Source organism: Zosterops lateralis (genome assembly GCF_965231275.1).
Source record: "Zosterops lateralis genome assembly, chromosome: Z".
Lineage (NCBI taxonomy): Eukaryota > Metazoa > Chordata > Aves > Passeriformes > Zosteropidae > Zosterops > Zosterops lateralis.
Window position 1 is genome coordinate 69,105,074 of NC_139800.1, and position 21,044 is coordinate 69,126,117.

The following is a 21,044-nucleotide window of genomic DNA, read 5'->3' on the forward strand; positions in this document are numbered from 1 at the left end:
TTATTTGGACAAACGAGCTCATTTTATACATTTCTTCAAGACACAGTATTTCCTTACATGGTATTTTTCACTAAGTGACCTATCACACATTGCCATGTCAGCACCACGCTTTCCTAATGTCCTTCTATGGGGTGATCACACACTCTTCAGGTGTCTGGCAACATCTGGCAGTCCCTGTTGGGCATCTGCCACATTGCATCTCCTTCCCCCAAGGTCAGGCAGAGACCTTGTGCCTCTCTGTGCTGCCATGGGGTTCTGCAGGTGCATCCCACAGCCTGTAACTCTATTCTATTTTATTTTCTCTCTCCACAGATTGGCCCATATTACATAACTGTAGTAGTACTGTGCTGCAACAAGTACAAAAGTATTTTGTGGCCAAATACAAGGCTTATGACACACATAAAGTCCACAGGCCCCAAAGACTTCAGATCCTCTGAGTACAAACAAATCCTGCCCCTTACTTCTTATGTGTGGGTTGAACCTGGCTGATAGCTGCACTATCACCCTCAACTGGACATATGATGAAAATATGATAATCTCATGGGTCTAGATAAGGGAGAGGTCACTCATCATCAACTACCATTGCAGCTACCAGTGTACCAGCCCAAACTCAGCTCAGAGAAATTAATATAATTTACTGCAAATCAAAGATCAGAGCAGGATAACAAATAAAAATACATCTTAGAACACCTTATTCCTACAACTCCCTTCTTCCTGTGCTGAACTTTACATCCAGTTTTCTATATCCCCTCCCTGCTAAGTGGTGCAGCAGTACAGGAAATGGTGGTTCAGCTCAGTTCATCACATATTGTCTATGCTACTCCTTCGTTCTCATGTTCTCTGCCTACTTGAGCAAGGATTCCACATACAGAGGACAGCCTTTCATCTACTTTTTCAAAAACTGCTCCATTAATGGTTTCTTCCACAAGGTGCAGTCCTGCAGGAAAGGATAGATCGTACCTAAGAAAGCTCCACAGGTCACAAGTCCTGTCAGAAACCTCTCTCCACAAGGCTAAAAGTCAGCAGCCCATTCCAGTGGGCTGGAGGTTTATCCTTTGGTCCACTTTTACCCACTGTTTCTGGTGTGTGTATCTGCTTGCTATGAACCAGTTTAAACCCAGAAGGGCAAAGAAAATTAAGTCTATGTGTAGAAAAGACAAAGAACTTTGAAGGCTCAAAATATTCCCCAAAAATGAGACTAAAACCAAACAAGATTAACTGTTAATGCAAAAAAATGATATATTTTTCTTTAATAGTAAGAGAGACAAAAAGAAAGAAAAAGTTAGAAAAAGCCGCGGTTACTTTAAAAAACATAGGGTAGATTACCATCATGCTGTGCTGAGATGGTGGAGGAGCAGAGAAGTTTTTACCCTCTTTTTTTAAAAATCTGCCTTCTCTGATCTCTGGGGCAGTTTGTCTGGGGTGCAGAGGCCAGTCTTCAGAGATGTAGGCGTGGTGCCCATTCGCTGCGGCCACACCTTGGTCCACTCGCAATGCTCTCACCACAGGACACAGCAGAGGTAGTCACTCATGACTTTGTTCCAGGGGTGCAGGATTAGGGGGTTCTCCCCCAGTGGGTGGCATTGGCTCCTGGAGGCCCCAGGGTATCTCACAGCAGGCAATGGTGGTAGTGGGATTCTGCCCCTTTCTTTCCCCTCAACATTTTGCACCAGTTTTGTCTTCTTTTTTATGGGCCTCAAGGCAGGCTACTCAGAGTCCATCCTGCATGCAGTTTTCAGGTGTTCAAGAGTGATTATGATAAGCAGGCATAATGATGAATCACTTTTTGAAGCCTTTCTCTTACTAGCAGTCTCTTACACTGCTCCACTGTGGAACTCCACGGAGTGCAGGGGCACAACTGCCTCACCATGGTACTCACCACCTGCTGCAGGGGGAATCTCTGCTGTGGCATATGGAGCAACTCCTCCCTCTCCCTATTCACTGACCTGGATGTTTCCATCTCATTCCTTTCACATTCTCACTCCTCTCTCCCATTCTCACTCCTCTCTCCCAGCTGCTGTCTCAAAGGTGCTATCAATGTCACTGGTTGTCTCAGGTTCAGCCAATGGCATGTCCATCTTGAGGATGATTGGGGCAGGGTTTATTGAACATGGGAGAAACTTCTGGAATTTTCTCATAGAAGCCACTCCTGCAGTCCCCTCTAGCAGTACCAAAACCATGTCATGCAAACCCAGTGTCCTTGATAAATTTCCTCTCTTCTGGCTTGTACCCATACAGAATATTTCTGCAAAGATCATTCTCCAAGCCTTTCACCCAGGTAATGACACATTCCTACATCAGTCTTCTACTGTTCCACTTTCTCTATCCCATCAAGTGGATGCTTATTGTCTTTTATGTTTTCCCTTTATATTTTCATGTCATCCAGGCCAATAGGCTCTTGTCCTTCCTACAGTCAATGTCACATATACAATTGCAAATACAGCAGCACTATAATGTACATCTGTGAAAAGCGATCATTTCAATGAGACATATTTTTCTAGAAGTTTAAAATGCCAAAAAGGAGATAGCTATGTTTGGCATGCAAATACAAATTCAAAATGATCAAATGAGTAAATTAATACTGTTGTAGGACTGCACACTTCCCCCCATGTCAGAAGTTTGGATTATCTTGAAAGACATACAGTAGTCATATAGAAATTACTAGAGCCCATTAGTAATTAAATTATTGATGATAACTACTATCTTACTAAGCAATTTTCAATAATTAAATATAAGGAGGAATAGAAAAGCATGCTGGAAGATGACACATTTATACTTGCTCTGAGGACAGAAACTGCAAGCATAACTTTGTTCTGCATAACCAACTGGGCAGAGAAGCAGCTGTTCCACTGTGTGGTAATGTAATGTGTGTTAATGTAGGACCTTCTTCTTCCTTCAGTTTTGTATGCTTCCAGCTTTCATGCTTCAGTGTTAAAACAAAGTCCTACTTTTGTGCTGAAAGCAATCAGCCAACAAAGACAGAATTCTAGTTATAGCTTATCAGCATTGTCTTAGAAAGTCACTCATGTTTACACCCAAAGAACTCAACTGCATCCTTGGTGACACAAAGGTGTCTGTGTTGAAGGGAAAATTGTCTATGATGAAGGGAACCAAAACACAACAATGCAAAGCACAAAACGCAACACAAGCATTACAGAAGGAGAGAAGGTAAGACTGCATGAGCTTAAGCAAAGATGTCCCTGGTGATGGAGTTGATAATCTGAGGAGACTTCCACATGAATAAGGGCATAAGCTACAAGCTAAACCTGTTTCTCTCCATTCAAATAAATGTCAGATTCAGGGAAGATTTGAGCAGCCATTTGAATATGGCTTTTTTCAAATTTTTGTCTTTGTCTAAAATGTGTCAAATAATCCCAGGAGTGCCTTCCAAATTATGTTTGTATATGTGTAGCCTGTGACATACGGATAGAAGAGCCAGTAAGGTAATGTTATGAGAATTTGCTTCTCAGTCATTTGCAGCATCCCACAGCAGCCAAGAGAGTTATGCTTGTTACTCAGCTGCCTGTGGTGAATCACAGAATGGGAGAAAGACAAAAGCTGAGGAAATCCATCTGAGAGCTGGGACATCTATGGATCCATCACATGAAATTGCAAGAAGTGTCAACACCACAGATATTATAATGACTGCAACACTTACAGGCTAGTCATTACTGAGCTGAAAGGCTTTTGTCCTTTCCATTTTCTGATCACATGCCAAGTGCTAGATCAGAAACACTGAGCTATTGAGCATCTCACAGAGTGGAACTGTGATATTTTTATACTTACTTTTCAAAATGAGTCTATTTTTTAAGTCAAAAGAAAACAGTGAGAAACATTCAATTGCTAAATTGTATGATACATTATTATATTTTTGTTTCTTTTGAGAGGCAAAAATGAGTTCACCTGACCATGGGATCACACGATTTTCTTCCTTTTACCCCACATTAAAATCACTATCATTCACTCAGAATATTACTTACCTGCTCTGGACATAACTACAAAAAACCTGATGAATATTTACAAACAAGTAAACATTCAGGACAAAACTAAGTAGGATGCTAACACATGCATCATTCTTATTCTTACTCTTATTTATGTGGTTTTAATAACACATCCTATCTCCTGTGACATAAGTGAATTTTAAATGCTTATTAGTTTATATGATCTTAATATCATCAATCTTCCCATATTTTTCATGCTTTAATGTAAATGCATTTTTTTTGTTTTAAGAAAGCAGAAGAGGAGTGATTGACTCCAGAAAAGACCATAAGGTTACCGTATTTTTTAAAATTTCTCAACGCTTTTTAAGCCTCAGCTAGGTTACTATTATCCAAGGATAAAAGTAGGACAAAATATAAGTTGTTTCTAGATTTAGTTATATATAGCCCTTCTTCTCAAAGCTAAAATTGCATTGTTCTAGAAGCATACTTTTGCATTTGAATTAACCTCATTGGCTCTAACTTCTTTAACTGTATGTGGATCTTACAATCTTTCATCTTGGCAGAAAGATTCAGGGGAAAAATAATGAGGAATTGGGAGAAAACATAGCAAAATAAAGTCAAAAAAGAAAAGAAGAAATAAACAAAATATGATGTACTGTAGGCAGATGAGAGAACACATATAAAGCCATATAAGAGACAGGTTTTTTACAAGGAATCGTTTTAATAGTGATCTTGGAGACACAGTATATTTTCTTTATCTTTGTGCTAGTTTGGTGCCTGGTTATTGTATGTGTTGTAAAACATTCAGAGGGAGATCTGCAATTAGCAGATATGTCTTTTTGACTGTAAGAATGCCAAGGAAGGAAAAACAAATAGGGCAGCCATCACAGAAAGAGTGAAAGTACAGCCACAGATTTATAAATCAAAATACGTGATAAGCTGACTATCCTTAGAAATTCCCAGCTGATTGGTTTCCAGTTCCCAGTCACCAATCTCTGAGAAAAGTATTGAGCATTAAAAGCAAATGTTTCTTTAAGAAAATAAAACTGAAATTGAGAAAGTTTAAATTAATAAATTACTCATCTTAAAAGAATACATTTTACCTTCAGATAGTGGTGCTTACTAAAAATGTATCTTTTGCAAAATATGGTGCAAAAATAGAACAGAGCCTTTCAGATACGTAAAAATGTTGAACACAAACTAAGATCTTTATCTCTACAGACTAAGTGTTGGTCTCCATAGCTTTGAATATTAGTGAGATCTAAGCATTGGCCACAGCTTTCCAAGTGCCTTGGCAAAGTGCAGCTCAGATTCCTTGTCAAGACCCAAAACACATAAATATATAAAGGTATTGTGTTTCGAGCTTACTTAAGTTAAAAAAAAAAAATAATAATGTCTGAGGGGAACTGGATTATTTACTAAAGCTGACCAAAGATCAGCGGCCTCCCTGTGCACTAGACATTAAAACAGGCTTCTTGAAAACCTCATTTTAAAGGATAAGTTTCTTGCTTTGTTCCCTATCTCCTTTCTCTGATTCTGTAGGTAGGAGAACAGCACATGTCTAGTAGGATAAAGTACACCTCTGAATTCCACTCTGTGCACAAGGAAAATTTTGAATACATCTTCTTGGACATATAAAAAGACGACGTATAAATGGTCTTTTCCAGCCTACCATGACCTACATAAGCTCCAAATTCTCTTCAATATCTTCTTTAACCTGGACAAGGAACTCAAAGGAATACTAAGTTTTCAAATTATTGCAGACTGAGAGGAGCTGTCAATTTTTTCAAGGGCAGAAAGACCCTGTAGAGAGACCTCAACAAATTAGAGAGATGGACAACCAGCAGCTGTATGGAGTTTAACAAGAGCAAGTGCAAGATTCTGCAGCTGGGATGGTGCAACCCTGGTTATGTGCACATAGTAGGAAATGAGAGCAGTGCCATGGAAAGGAACTGGTTGATGGCAAGTTGGATCTGAGTCAGCAGTGCCCTGGCAGCCAGGAGGGCCAAGTGTGTGCTGGGGTGCATCAGGCACAGCATCACCAGCTGGGAAAGGGAAGGGATTGTCCTGCTCTGCTCTTCAATGAGATGGCTTCACCACCAGTCCTGGGGGCAGTTTTGGGCACTAAAATACAGAAAAGACATCAAGCTATTGGACAGCATCCAAAGGAGGACACGAGGATCATGAAGAACCTTGAAGAGGAGATGTAGGAGAGGCAGCTGAAGTTACTTGGTTTGTTCAGCTTTGAGGAGACTGAAGTGAGACCTCAACATGGTCTGCAACTTCCTTGTGAGGGGAAGATGGACAAGTGTCACTAAAGTCTGGGAAATAAAGTCTCCAACCAATTTGTTAGGTTAGAAAGTCGGTATTACTTTATTAGCAGCAAAAAACCTGATGCATGTGAAATTCTCCCCAAAACATGTATGCTCAGTAACCTTACAGACCAGATTATATTCCTGAAACTAATAAATATTCATCACAATTTTGAATACATGCATATGTGCTAGTTATTTCCATGGCTTTGTTTGGGTATGGTTCTGGATCTTTTCTCCTTAAGAGTACCTCAATTACGTCAAGTCATACTTCCCTCATCACTCTTTGCTCTGACACACAATTCTTGTTCTTAAAACTAAGATATCAGCTAGTAGATATTAATCACTGATAGATGTAAACAAGGAAGTATTAGCTGGAAGATGACTTATTAGTCACAGATATAGAGAATTACCATAAGGCCATACTAATCTCTGGCATTTGTTCTAATCACTGGAGGGTACAAAACTAAGCATTAATCACAAATACAGGGAATCATACACTACCTGCTAAAGTTAAAAGAATTTTCCAACATCTTCCCCCACTGCTGCACTGACTTCTTACAGAAGTATTGCAGAAATGGGGAACAAAGCCACACAAATCTCCTTGCTTGTCCTGAAGAAGATAATTTATTGTAACAAACAAAACCCATTTATATTTTAAACTTAACCCAAAGCAAGCCCTCATTTGGGTCCCTGCCACTGCAGAATCGCTGCTCACACATACCTAAGCAGCTCTCAATACCTGCCTCATGCTTGGGACAAGCACACCCAGCCATAGAGCCTCATCTCTGGGGACAGGACATGGTTTGTACCTTGCTGGTAGCTGAGCCATTCCCAGAGTACTTTCTGTTGGGCAGGAGTGAACAGGATTTCTTGTCTCCCACAAACCTGTTATAACCTGTTCTGTAACACAGATGCCAATCTCTCCTCTGTGGTGACCAGTAACAGGCCTCAAGGAAATGGCCTGAAGTTGTGACAAGAGAGTTTATGCTGGACATCAGGAAAAGGTTTTTCACACAGAGAGTCTTTGGGCACTGAAATACGATGCCCAGGTAAGTGGTCACATCATCAAGTCTGACAGAGCTTGAGATGAGTTTGGACAATGCTCTCAGGCCCATGGTGTAATTCTTGGGGTGTCCTTTGCAGGCCCAGGAGTTGGACTTGGTGATCCTGATGGGTCCCTTCCAACTCAGCTGATTTTGTGGTTCTATGGTTCTGTCTCAAATCACAGAAAGCTGAGAAAAGCCAATATTTTCAGAAATAATCTTTTTCCAGACCTGAGTCCAAGCTTTTCAAGGATGGCTAGTAGCATTTTAATTTTTAGTGATGTGTAACACATTGTAATGCCAGAACAAACTCTGGAATTTTAAGACAGTATCAGAAACCATGACACTGGTATTGCTGTCTGAAAATGATCTCCCTCCTGCTGAGTAGGGCTCCAGAGCCCTGATTTAAAAAAAAAAAAAAAAAAAATCTAGTGAAATACAACCATCTCTGTAGCACAAGCTCTGCACAGCACTGAACCATGTTATAGGAACATGTGTGATGGACTTACCAGATGTCTTGTAAAAATTTATGTATCAGTAAGATCGTGCTGCACTGAATAGTATCAAGATGCCTTGGTCAGATTTTTAAAGTTTCTAGGAAGCTGATCGCTCTTACAAGCAAATTCTGAGAACCTCTGGAAACCTTCTCATTCCATCTAAGACCTTAAAAGCTCCCTCTGAATGCATTAACTAGGATTAACATTGTTCACCTCAACAACTGTTACCTCATCCATGACAATTATGTGTGAAAGTGAAGCTAGGTTTCTAGAGAAGAGATATTGCTTTTGTTAAAATTACTTGTGCAGTGTGGTAAAGGAAGATTTCAGGATTATAATCCTTCAAGTTTTCCTAAATGCTCAGTAATACAGATGCCAAAGCATGTAGAAGGTGACCAACTACAAAATTGTGTTCAATTTAAAATGTATGGTTTACATATCAAAAAGAAAATTCTTTTTATATATCCTTCAGAAAGTAGGAGTGTACAAAGAGAGGGGAAAAAATTAGGAAGAAAAATAAACACCAAATCTTTTACCTAAGACATATTTTCTGAGAAATGAACAAAAATTACAGTCTTCAGATCTCTAAGGAGTTCCATGGTTTTATTCTTAGCTTTCTTAGGAGATGTGGAAAATACTAGACAAAAATTCCTTGATCATTGGATACTATCAGTAGTAAATTGTATCACTGGTAAAAGTCAAAAGTTCTGTTTACTCTTCTTATACTTCAATTACAGCTCCTTTACATCAGCTTAATATGCTATTTACTTGTTATTTACCAAAAAAACACCAACTGGATGTGGGCACAATGAGTGAAAGAATAAGCATTATAAAAAGAGGTTTGGTGAGAGAGGACACATAACCACCTTCATCTTACTATTCCATACGGTGTTAGAATGGAAATGGGTCCATCCTCTGTTACAGTAGATATTAACAGTGATAGAGCAGTCTTTGTAATAGAGGAAAAATGCAGAGCAGTACTATTTAGGCAGTTTTCATTGTCATTATTTTTTATTGTACCTAAAGCAGTACCAGCAAGAATCTTAATAAAGGATAAAAGCTGAGTAGCAGCAAGACTATTAAGAAAGAAAGAAACTAGAGTAGACTTAAAACACTTGCTGCTTAACAGAGTGAGGAAATGTATTCAGGGGAGGGGGGATGGGTATTTTAAGCAACTTCCAGCACTTCATGCATTATTTATCTCATTCTCCAACTTACACAGAGGTTATCTGTACTCATCAACAGACTGTATTTGCTGGTGCTTAAGGGATCATTTCCTCCATTTTTATTGGTACATTTTCAGTTTTGAGTTACAGTTTTTTGGATTTTTGTTCCTTTTTTTAATCAGAATGGCATGTAATGACTGGAGAGCATGTTGTCCACAGCATAGGGAAACTAAAACTAATAATCCTGCAAATCAATAATCTTGATTTCCAAATGCCACGTTTGATGGTACATTATCAGCTTACTGCCATCTTGTTTCTAAGATTGCAGATTGTTCTTTCTAACCAAAGAAGTGGGTAGTAGAGCATTTTTATGTCTCTTCAGCAAGCATATATTTTTAAAACATCTTTACTAGGAGCTTGTTGAAAATAAGTCTACCCACTGGCAAACTATATTGTGACATACAATTATAGAAAGCTCAGCAATATAATTTTCACACAGATCAATACTTTTAGATTCCCATCACAATTCTGTCTTTGTGTTTGGTGATAGAAATGAAGTTTTCATGTTGAATTAGCTCAGCTAGGGTGGAATAGCTCATATCAAGATTTAGAAAAAGAATGAAAACGATCAGAATTTTTAGAAAATATTTCCAAAGTCCTATAAAAACACACAACAATACCTTGTAAGACTAAAGTGCTGACATTTCTGTAAGCAAATATTTTGAGATACGTTACCTTTTTTCAGATAATCCTTCTGATTATGCAAGATACCTTCTGGTGAAGGTATTCACTCAGCTCAACAGGCCTTTCTCTGTGATGTGATCCTGCTGTTCTCATCTCTACTTCCCTGAAATAAAAGGTTAGCTTTCAAAAATTAACCGTATAGCAAGGTTTTTCTATAAAAGCATTCTTGGTACAAAGTTTCATTTTAAAAAATGTGATACTATCTTGTTTATTTTTACATTGAGTTCAGTCTGAGCTGAACATAATCCTGGAGCTAGAGGAACCATCTGGGAGTATATTCTGATTTCCTTATTTGGCTTCGTAACTCGTAGCTTGGAGGTGCCATTAAAACTTTGTTCCAACTGCTGTGACAAAGTTGTATCTGAAATAGATTAGTTTTTTATGTTGTAGTAACAGCAACCACAGGGTAACTGTGCTAGAACATTCAGCAAATATTCCTTTGAAATCACTTCCACACCATGTATCTGGTTAGCAAGTATGATATGAGCCACTAAACCCAACATTTTTTCATGTCAGTAAACCTTTTGCAGTGTAACATAATATAATCATAACATTTGGGACAATTACCTTAAATTTCCACATTTTAATTTTGTCTTAAATATATTTTCTTTCAAACAATTAAGTTTTTCTATGGTTTTTCATGCTTTAAAATGAGATGTAATTGTCACATAAATCATCTGTGCATTGATATGTATATAGAAGCTGTCTCATTTCTGTGACTCTTCACATGATCATCCTCCTTTTTAATTTGGATTATTTGAATACTAATTTTCAACCTGTTTCATATAAATTTACAATGCAGAGGTATCTGAGAATAAAATAGAACTTCCTCTTGAGAATTAACCTGAAAAAATATATGTTTGACATTCAGCAAGGGAAATCTAAATTTGAAGCATAAGAGACTGGGCTAAAAAAAAGAAATTATTGTAACCTAGAACAATTATTTTCCTAAAATTAATTCTGGGTGTCTGAAGAAAACGTAACAAGGAGAAAAAAAAATATTCCTGTTGCAAATCCTTATGCTGCATGTAAGAATGTTCCAGTTCAATGTTTATGAGAGAATAGTCCAATACATGTTTAGTATAGTTTTTTGCGCTGAGAAACACTGCTTCAAAAGCAGAGACAGGGTCTTTGAATTCATTACCTTCCAATCAACAGTAATTGCACGTAACTTTATTTGCTATAATTCACATTCCTTTAAAAAAAAAAAAATTATTGCAATTCCTACTCTTAAATACATAGCCTTTGAATTCCAAAAGTGAAAAATTAAAGCACTGTTGTATCTATGACATGCATTACGGTAAAATGAAGAGAAATTATTAGACAAATAATCAACAATTATTCTCAAAATTCTTTCTTGCTCTCCCTCACTGTGTTTGGGAGTTTTAAGGCACATTTCTCGTTACGTCACCAGATTTTCAAACAATTATTAAAGGATATTTTATATATCTGAATTTTTCAACTAACTTCTTATCTGTGAATAGTCATTTCATTATCTTTCATTTCCTTTAGTGTTTAAAAGTGAGTCATGGTTTAATCACAGCTGGCAACTGAGCCCCACACGGGTGTGTTTTGGTTTGGAGAGACAGGTGTGTCTGCCAGGGAGGGCGGGAGCCTCCCTTGGAATGGAGAATGTAAACCCCCTCCCTCCAAATTACCGTAATTCTGAAATCAAGGGGTTCTCAGGCAAAGATATGAGGGGCAGGAATAACAGATCTTTACTAGTGTGTGTAAAAGGCAAACAAACAACAATAACTGTGGCACTAACACCAAAACAGAAGCAGGAACCCCGTGAGGGCCTTCAGGGCGAGACGGGAGGGGATGGGGGAGAGGCTTTGCCCCACAAACCCTGGGGCAGCCTGAGCCCTGTGCCCCTGCAGGGCTCTGAGGAGCCCCCAGCTGGAAGGGCAGGAATGAGCAGCAGTCCCAGCCGGGGGATGAGATGGATCAGAAGCTCCTGGGGGGCAGCTGGAGCCGTGGGGATGTCCCGGCAGGGCAGGGGCTGCGGGGCCACAGCGGAGCAAAGGCCCCGGGCAGGGCGGAGAAGCGGCGGGGCCGGGACAGCGGCAGCTCCAGCAGGGCAGGGAAAGGCAGATCAGGATTCTCGGGAACGGGAGCGGATCCTGGTGGGTCCCTGGGACTGGGCTCCAGGGGTGACAGTGAATTCTCCCCGCAGTAACCAACAGCTTGACCCTCCTCCTTCCGATGGAGCTGCCCCCAGCCCCATCCTTTACCTGCCCCCAAAACTCACCGTATCCTCCCCCTCCGAGAGAAACTCCCAAAGGTAAAAGAAATATAGCCAGGTGCTACCCTCCACTCCTTTGGCCATTTCTTTTTGTTTTATTTAAGTACCCTTAAGTACCCAGTAGTTAGTTTCCTAACAAATTACTGGGAAAAAAACTATAAGTAAAAAAGAAAGAAATCTAACCTCCAACAGGATGATCACTTAATCCCTCCACCTGGTGAGATGGGGGAGAGAATTAGAAAGGTAAAAGTGGGAAAACTCTGGGCTGAGACAGTTTAATAGGTAATGCAAAACCACAGATACAATCAAAACTAAATAAGGAATTCATTCACCCTTCTTCATTCACCCCAGGGAGGTGTTCAGCCATCCTCAGGGGAGCAGTGCTCTTTTGTACATAAATAACTTGGGCAGACAAATGACATCACTTTAAATGTCCTTCTTTCCTCCATTCTTCCCCAGCCTTACATGGTGAGCATGATGCCATATGGTCTGGAGTATCCCTGTGGTCATTGTCCCCTCTTCTGGCTTTGTCCTGTCCCAACTCCTTGTGCACTTCTAGCCTGCTCACTGGTTGGATGAGGAGATGAAAAGCCCTTGTGCAAGCCCTGCTCAGCAATAATTAAAACATCCCCATGTTATTAACACTGTTTTCAAAACAAAACATGGCTCCATACTTGCTAATGTAAAGAAAATTAACTCTGCCTCAGCTAAAAGCCATCACAAAGGTCAGACTGACAGCATGGGAAGTTTATATGCCAACAGATAAAACAGCAGCAGTGTGTTACAGGCTTCCACAAGCTTGTCTCTGCAAGTGTAACACAAGGGAATAGTGCATCCTAAAAAGAGAGAGGGTTTTTTAAGCCTGTGCAACATACAGCAGGTTGACTAACTCCAGTATTTGATGTTAGTTAAAACTTACAAAAATAACTCCTAATTTCTTAGGCAAGAAAGCCAACCTTAATTTCTAAGAAATCTGATTAGTTTTTCTAAAGATTTCTACATTGAGCAAAAGCAGGGACTCTAAAATCAGAACAGTGAAACAACTATAAATCTTATTTCAAAATATTTAAATTAGGCTGAAAATAGCTTTTTTCCACAGAATGGTCCACCAGTTATGCTGTGTCAATGACTGATCATTTAAGAACATGCTATACAGAACATGCTATATTTTAATTGTATATAAATCTTAATTGTACATATATCTTAATTGAACATTAAGAGCATGCTATATTTTAATTGTATTAATGGCTACTGTTGTAATACAACAGAACTGGGTGAAAGTATGAGTCTGCAGCACTGAGACGATAAACTGTTGCATCCTAGAAAAAGAAATTCTGAAGAAATGCCATTTATTGCTATCCTCACATTCAAGTATGCTGTGGAGTAGCAGTTGATAGTGGCAATATCCAAAGCAATCAAACATCTAGAAAGCATGTCAGTGCAGTAGATAAAATATTTGCATGGAAATCTGACACTGAAGAGTAAGTACTATGTTGGTAAGTTTTATGTATAGGAAATAGTAGCTTTGAGGACTGTTAGCTTCTGTGGAGCTTAGCAGTCCCACAGAATAGTTTGGTCACTCCCCATAGAGAGATGGGGGATAGTCAGAGGTGTGAAGTGCAAAAACTTATGGGTTTATATAAAACCAGTTGAATAGAAAAAGAAGTTCTGTGAACAAAGAAAAACAAGGAATTCATTCACACTGTCACATGGTACTCATCTACTTCCTGGAAAGGAGAGATTTCTCGCATGTAACAGTTACTTGGCAACAAAAACTCCATAATTTTGCCAGGGAAGGTCCACACAGTTTTACAAAAAGCATAATGATCATACTAATAAAATAAGAAAAATATTAGTACTACCTTAATTACTTTATTACTCAGGTTTTATATTAAAATATACTGGATACTTCCATTATTAGTTATTTTACTATATAATTGTGTGTAGTCTTGCAGTCATGAGGTGTGTCTCTCAGTCACGTTGCTACTGTGTTTTGTGAGACTTTTAAAATAATTTATATTGTTGTTGCATATACTTTTCTGTCATCAAAAGATCTTTGATATGACCTGGCACGTGATCATGAAATCTCAGCAAGTTCTACAGCCCTATTTGAATTTTCCTCCATTATTCTTCACATGTGATAAAAAAGGTCATGCAGAACATTAAGTTTTTGCATGACTGGGCAGGATACCAGTGCAGAATCTACTGAAACTGCATCTGAATTGTTATGTAGAACGACCACAAGTCTCCCTAAGAGGAAGTCCAGATGTGCCTCAGGAGATGGCATCCACAAGAATACTCCCAGAGGGCAGCACAGTACCAGCCATAGCTGCTCCTGTCACTTCCTGCCGAGCTCTCAGCCATTCTATCAGCAGACAACTCTATCTTCAGACATGCAGGTTTTATATTAAACCTTCCTTCACAAACCTCAAAGTACATAATGCAACCTTCAATCCATTGCTGTGAAAACATGACTTCTACAGGCTGCCAAAAAGGTCCTCACACTAATTGAGCCACACTAAAGAAAAGGAATGTCTACAAGAGCACCACATGAAGCGTTGAAGGAGATGCAGGATATGTGATCCCATGTCTCATTGTCTCAAGTTGTAGTGTAGGATGTACACAAAGTATTTATTCTATCATCATCCTTATGAACTGTTAAACCACGTGGGGCAGTGTCTTCCCAGGCCCCCTTCCTTTGGGGTGTCTTCTGCTAATGGCCCATCAACGCCTTGCCCATAACTCACAGGTAACTCCCTCCAGGAGTTATCTCTGTTTAATGGGCCATCAAGGACCCACTTCACAACTCATCATCCCATTGGGAGATGCTCCACCCAGGGGGAGGGACCAAACATTCCCACCTGGATATAATCTGGGATTTGGGACAGTACAGCCCTTACCCACTGGATTCCCAGAGGACCAGAGCTACCAGACCTTTCTACAGGATCACTGCTTCAGGACGACCACCTCACCTAGACTGCTTCCACCATCCTGCTCAGGTTGTATTCTGACTCTGTCAGTGGTCTTTTGTATTATTGCATATTTATTTATTTATTTACTTACTTACTTTTTTTGTTTTGTTTTTTTTTCCTTTCTTCTTAATAAATTTTATTTCTGACTTGGAGCCTCTCCCCCGTTTTGCTTTCAAACCACAACACTATTTAAAGGATGTAGACACATTTTAAGCATATCTCCAATCCACAGGACAGTGACTGCATCTGGTCAGTGGAATACATTGTGGTTCAACAAGACATTCTTCCCATGTGGGGCTGTGAAGGGGATGACATCTTGCATGTCAGCACCATAAACCAGCAATCTCCAGAAAAGTTGGTGGGAAGATGCTGAAAACAAATTTTAATGCTTGGGGGGTAAGATTTGATCAAGTGTATTGCATATATTGACATCCAGTAAATTCTGTACGTCCTTCATGTTTCTCAAATGAAGGAAATCACAGGATATTAAAGAGGTAAAAAATGTAGAAAAGGCAATAATATTTTCAGACTGATATTTTATAATATCTTTTTGAAAAATTTCAATGCTTCTAAGCTCCAAATGCTAATTAAAGCACCATCAATAAAAATACTTTTATGCATCTGTGCAATGTTGATGGAAAAGAGTCAGTTTCTGATCTGAGCTGCCAATCCAAAAGCTCTGGTGTTCTGTAACATTTCTCCAGAGTTACAATTTTATAAGTAGCAAAATAAAGTAATTAGACTTACAAATAGACTGTGTTTTTTTATTCCATTCATTATTGGTTTTCACCATTTATATTGGATAAATACTGACAGGTATCAAATATAGATATTTGTTTAGAAGCAAGAGTTGCTTCTTTATCTCTATGCTAATTCTGCCAAGAGATACTTAAGGGAGAGCAAACAACCAGCAGATACAGACTTGGCATAACTGGGCAACACTCAGCATAGTAGAGCAGAATATTAGAAAGCTTCTGTGGTGATGAGAAAAAAATCATCCATATCAAGGATCTGAGCACTTTTTGAGCACTTTTGTGCCATTACTTATTTAAGCTCAGGAAAGGTTCAGAGTTGCCAAGTGGAAATTGCAGTAGCATAGCTAGGACCAGAGAAAGGCTATATATATATATATATATATATATATATGTGTGTGTGTGTGTGTGTGTGTGTGTGTGTGTGTGTATATATGTATGTATATATATGTATGTATATATATATATGTATGTATGTATATATATGTATATAAGGCAACCTAAATACCCAGCCATCTGGTCAAATAATTTAATTCTTTAAGAATAAAAACAAGAAGAGAGACATTTTACTACGAACAAGAAGCAATGTATGTCAGGAAAACTTACTGTTGCTGCCTTTCAAAATCAGACAAATCACACAGCTCATTCACCCTTCAGCTGAATTTGGCCTTTCATAGCAGTCCTCATACTTGTACTAATGAGCACTACCTCCTTCAAAAGTATAAGCATATTTATAATTGCAGGGCCCAGTATGCCATTTCAACAGCCTGCAAATGACTTGTCACAGGATGAAATTGCTGTCCTTCCACTCTTGCCACCTCTCACAGGGAATCAACAGGCTGTTATCTTGTAGTGGCAGGATCCAGGGAATCAAGTAATTTGCAGATTTTAAATGCTCCATCAGGGAACACCACACCACATCTAGAAAGTACCTTTAGGTGCTGTCTGGTTGACAGGAGCATTATTCATTCATCAGTCTCTCTCACTGTTCACATAAGTGGAAAATGCCAATACCCGACAGGGGAAAGCCAATAGGGATCAATCAATTTCCTCTAAGCCTCTTTGTACTGCATTCAGTGTTCATGTGTTTAAATTGCTTTTCAGAACATGGTGTTGCGCTGTTGAGTACAGACTGTGTCACAGTTTCTTAACTAATACATTAGTTAATGGCAATCTAAACATTTCACCTATAATTCTTGAGCAATAGATTTTTCCTCCGAAACAAAATTATTATATATTGTCCTAACCCGTTTCTCTTGTTTGATAAGGAGAGTATCACAGACTGTTAAACCTGTATGGATTTCTCCTCAGACCCTACTCCATCTTTCCTCTCTTGCCTTTCATTGACTAGTCTGCCCATTCTTTTTCTTCAGTTTTTTTTTATTGATCAATATTCTGACTTATGGCATCTGTCACTGAGAGTGATGCTACATACTGGCACACTATGGGATTTCTCCAGCTAAAAATATTTTCTGCATATATTTGCCCTTTTGCATTGGCATTACTTGCTTATTTCATAGCAAACATAGCTTTCTCACTAAACTTCTTCATCAGGTACACGCTATTTGAGAGTGGAAAATTCACTTTTCTTGGGGTGACTTTGATACTGTCTCCCCTATTGTCTGCTTAAAGTTACAGGACCTATAAATGGGTCCTGTAACTTTAAGTTAAGTCCTAAGTTAAGTTTTTAAGTTAGGGGGAAGCGGGTAAGCTGGGGGAATTCTTTCTGCAGTCTGCATTCAAACACAGATGCTTTTCTCTTGTGCTGTCTCTCAGGTTTCTTTTTCTCAGCAGAAAGAGGGGCAGTTAAATTCTTTGCTTGTAGGTAGCTTATTTTGGTTAGCTGAGGGAAGAAGTTTTTCCCGGGACTGTGGGTTCACTCTCTGGAGCTGCTCAGCTTTGCCCTGGTCCGAAGAGCAGCAGAACATCGTTGGGAGCCGCGGGGACACCGCACCCAGCTCCAGACCTGGGAGAACTCTGAATACACCAGCCTTCTCCACAGTGAGAAGGTTCAAATATTAACAGTCATTCCTTTTTTCCTCTGTGCCTGTGTGCACTCTGCTTGTCAAATAAACAGGTTCTTTCATTTTCCACTGAGAAATTCCTTTCGTAGCTGAGGTGGGGAGGTGGTGCTGAAACCTGCCTTCTTTAGAGGAGGTGTTCATTTCAGGACATGAACTTGTCTCAAACCAACACATCATTTAACATTTGGATCAGGAGTATGGCCTGAAATCTTCAAGTGTCAATCAGAGCTACATGATGAAATTTCTTGCACTCCTTCATGCATGTGTATTTCTGATCAAAGAACTAGTAACAGTAAACACTGAAATTTGAACTGCAGTATAACATAGAAATTTACTACATTCTTGCCCTTTGTCTTCTTTAGAGTTATTTCTCATGCTTTGAATATCTTTCAGATCAAGTTAGAATGAGTCTATTGCCATTCTTTTCACAACCAAGTCCACTTCTTTCACATGGGACCTGGGATAACTTCCTTTACAAAAAATCTTACAATAAGAAATTTGCTTCAGATGTGCTATCAGAATGCAGCTAACAATAAGACACAGCAGTTAGAGAAATAGTATTTATTAGCAGACTTCACTAAATGCCCACTGTAAACATTTCTACATTAAACTAATCTCAGAGGTTTTTTCCTCTGCACATTCTGGGACTAAATTATAGAACCATTAGACACTTATTTGCTGCCATAAATCTGGTACATCTCTAATTTAGGCACTTCCTATCTGTGCAAGTGCTTCTACAGTTATAAGTATGGACTGTCTGCTTGAAAAGATGAAGGACCTGTACTTCCTGTTTTGTTTTGTTTCATTTTGTCTTGTTTTCTTTCCAACATCCACAACAGAGTATAGTGTGTTTCAGAGTAAAGGTTTGATCTTGTTCAGATTTTGGCAAGAGGAAATATGATTTCTGTTTAAATCAACATAAAGCAATGCACTCCTCCACCTAGCTCCTACCCATATAAAACAACGGCTTGGAGCTGCCCTTTACTGCTCGAGTAACACTTCGTGTGTATCAAAACATTAGCAAAGAGCCAGTAACGATTGAAAACAAAAGTCACATTTCAGGGGAAGCAAAACAGAGAATGCCATTTTGTCGGTATGAGTCCTTGACTCATCCACACCTGGACAGTGTTCAAACAAGAGCAGTGGGGATAATCACTGTCACAGGGCACTGAGAGGTCAGCTCTTTATCAGCCTCTCCTCTACAAAGGCTCAGGATATTAAATCAAACATAAAGATGTGATTCCTCATGTAGCAGGTAGCAGGCATATGTAATGTATTGTCTTCGGAAACTTTTAATGCTAATGACTTCAGTTAGCCACATTTTTAACAGACCACTGGAGATTGTATTTTAATAGCAATCTTCAAGTTTCTGGCTTACCTTTTGCACCATTATAATGAGAATACAAGTAGCAATGATAGGAAGACTCACTTGATCCATTAGATGTTGCTAAGCACTCACACTGTGGGGCTGATAAACATCCTGCCTACTGAAAATTGCTGAAATAATGAGAGTAACTGGCAAAATAAATGTACCCAGTAATGATTTGAATAAGTAAGCAAAAGTAGCCTAGTTGCTTCAAAGCGAAACAAGGATAGTGAATTGCTGTAGAAATTATAAATCATATATATATTGAATTTATAGCAGTGATAGGCTTATATAACATGTACAAAAATAGGTTTTTGTAATACTACATGTTTTTACAACTAAATCAGACTCCATGGCCATTTCAATAAATGATAGGTAAATATCACTAGGCAAATTTTTACTGGTGCCAGGCATCTTCCTTTTTACTGGAATCCTGTTTCAGCTTTACATTTTAAACAAAAAGTATTCTACAGAAAAGATCCATAGGAATGATTGTTGAAAGGTAGTACTCCAGGTCTGCCTACTGAAACAAGTCATGCTGTGTATCTATCTGTACAAAAATCCCAACACCTGAGTTCTGGGTATTTCCAGAATATGTGCGAATTTGTTTTGAAACAGGGGTCATAAGATAGTTTTAAACAGTCAGATGACTTCTTTTCCCTTCAGAGAATATGTAGGGGTAGAATTGCTGTGCAAGGTACATGCTAGAACAAACTAGGAAGAAAACAACAACTACAACAACAAAACCAGAAAAACTCTTGAACTGAAGGAGAAAAGATGAGTCAGAAGTGCAAGTCCAAATGCTGCAGGCATTTACATTCTCATTTACCTGCTGCTTGAAAGAGACCATTTATGTTTATGGCAGGTAGAATGAGTTTTGTCCAAAGAAAAAGAATAGGGAAAATTTCTATAGCCAGCTGTCCTGGTTTAGGGCAAATTTGGGAGGAAACCTCCGAATGGGGTTCCTCTGGACAGCAAACCCAAATGGCCCCTCCCCCCTGCCCCAGCTGGTCTGGGGAAAAGAACTTCCTCAGAAGAAAGTGGAAAAAAATTATCTGTTTAACAAACAAACTGCCCACAAGCATAAGGAATGAATAATATGAAACAATAAAACCTCTCGCTGGTCCAAAGAGAGATGGTAGAACTGAGAGACATCCTTGCTGTGAGTTATCTCAGCTGTCTCAGTCCCTTCTCAGTCCCAGTCCCTTCAGCGCTGGAAAATGCCAAGGTCCGGGGCCTGCTGAGCCACAGGTGCAGCTCCTGGTGCTCCTCTGGGTTTTCCAGTCCAGAGCAGATTTAAACAGTCCTAAGGAAAAGGAAAAAAAAACCAGTCCAGAAAGTTTCTTTGCCTCAGCTAGCTGGACTAACTAAAAGGAAAAAAAACTCTCTGACCACTGTTCATACATACAATGAGCACACAGTCCAAGAATGAAGAAAAAAGATGCAGAGGATGAACAGTTTTCAAAATAAACTGCGTGCTTCTTCTTTCCCTGCTCACTCTCAGAACCAGTCTTAAGGGTACAGAACACAACACACAGCACACACAGCACACACAGAACAGACAGTTGGGGATTACAGGCATCATAGTCACCCTAGGACACCAGCATATGGACTCTTACTGGACTGCGTTAGAACTGGCAATTTCCTCATACATTTTCTCTGAGATTAATAGAATAGAGATCTCTCAGGTTTACTGTTGAGAGTCATGCTTAAATACACATATCCAAAAATTAAATTATGCTAGAATTCTTATATTTCATCTGTTCTTAGGAGAAAAAAAAAACCGTTTGATTTCTATGTTTTAACTAAAACCTGTTATTTGTGAACTATGTCATGTGGCGATAGCTACAGTTATTCAGTTAGTTGAAGACTAGAAGCTCTTCAGTGAGGAAAGATCTGAATTTTAAGTTGGTAATCAAAATTAAAATAAAGAAAATCTCTTTATAAATTATAACTAGATTGATAGTGCAGAGTGCTTA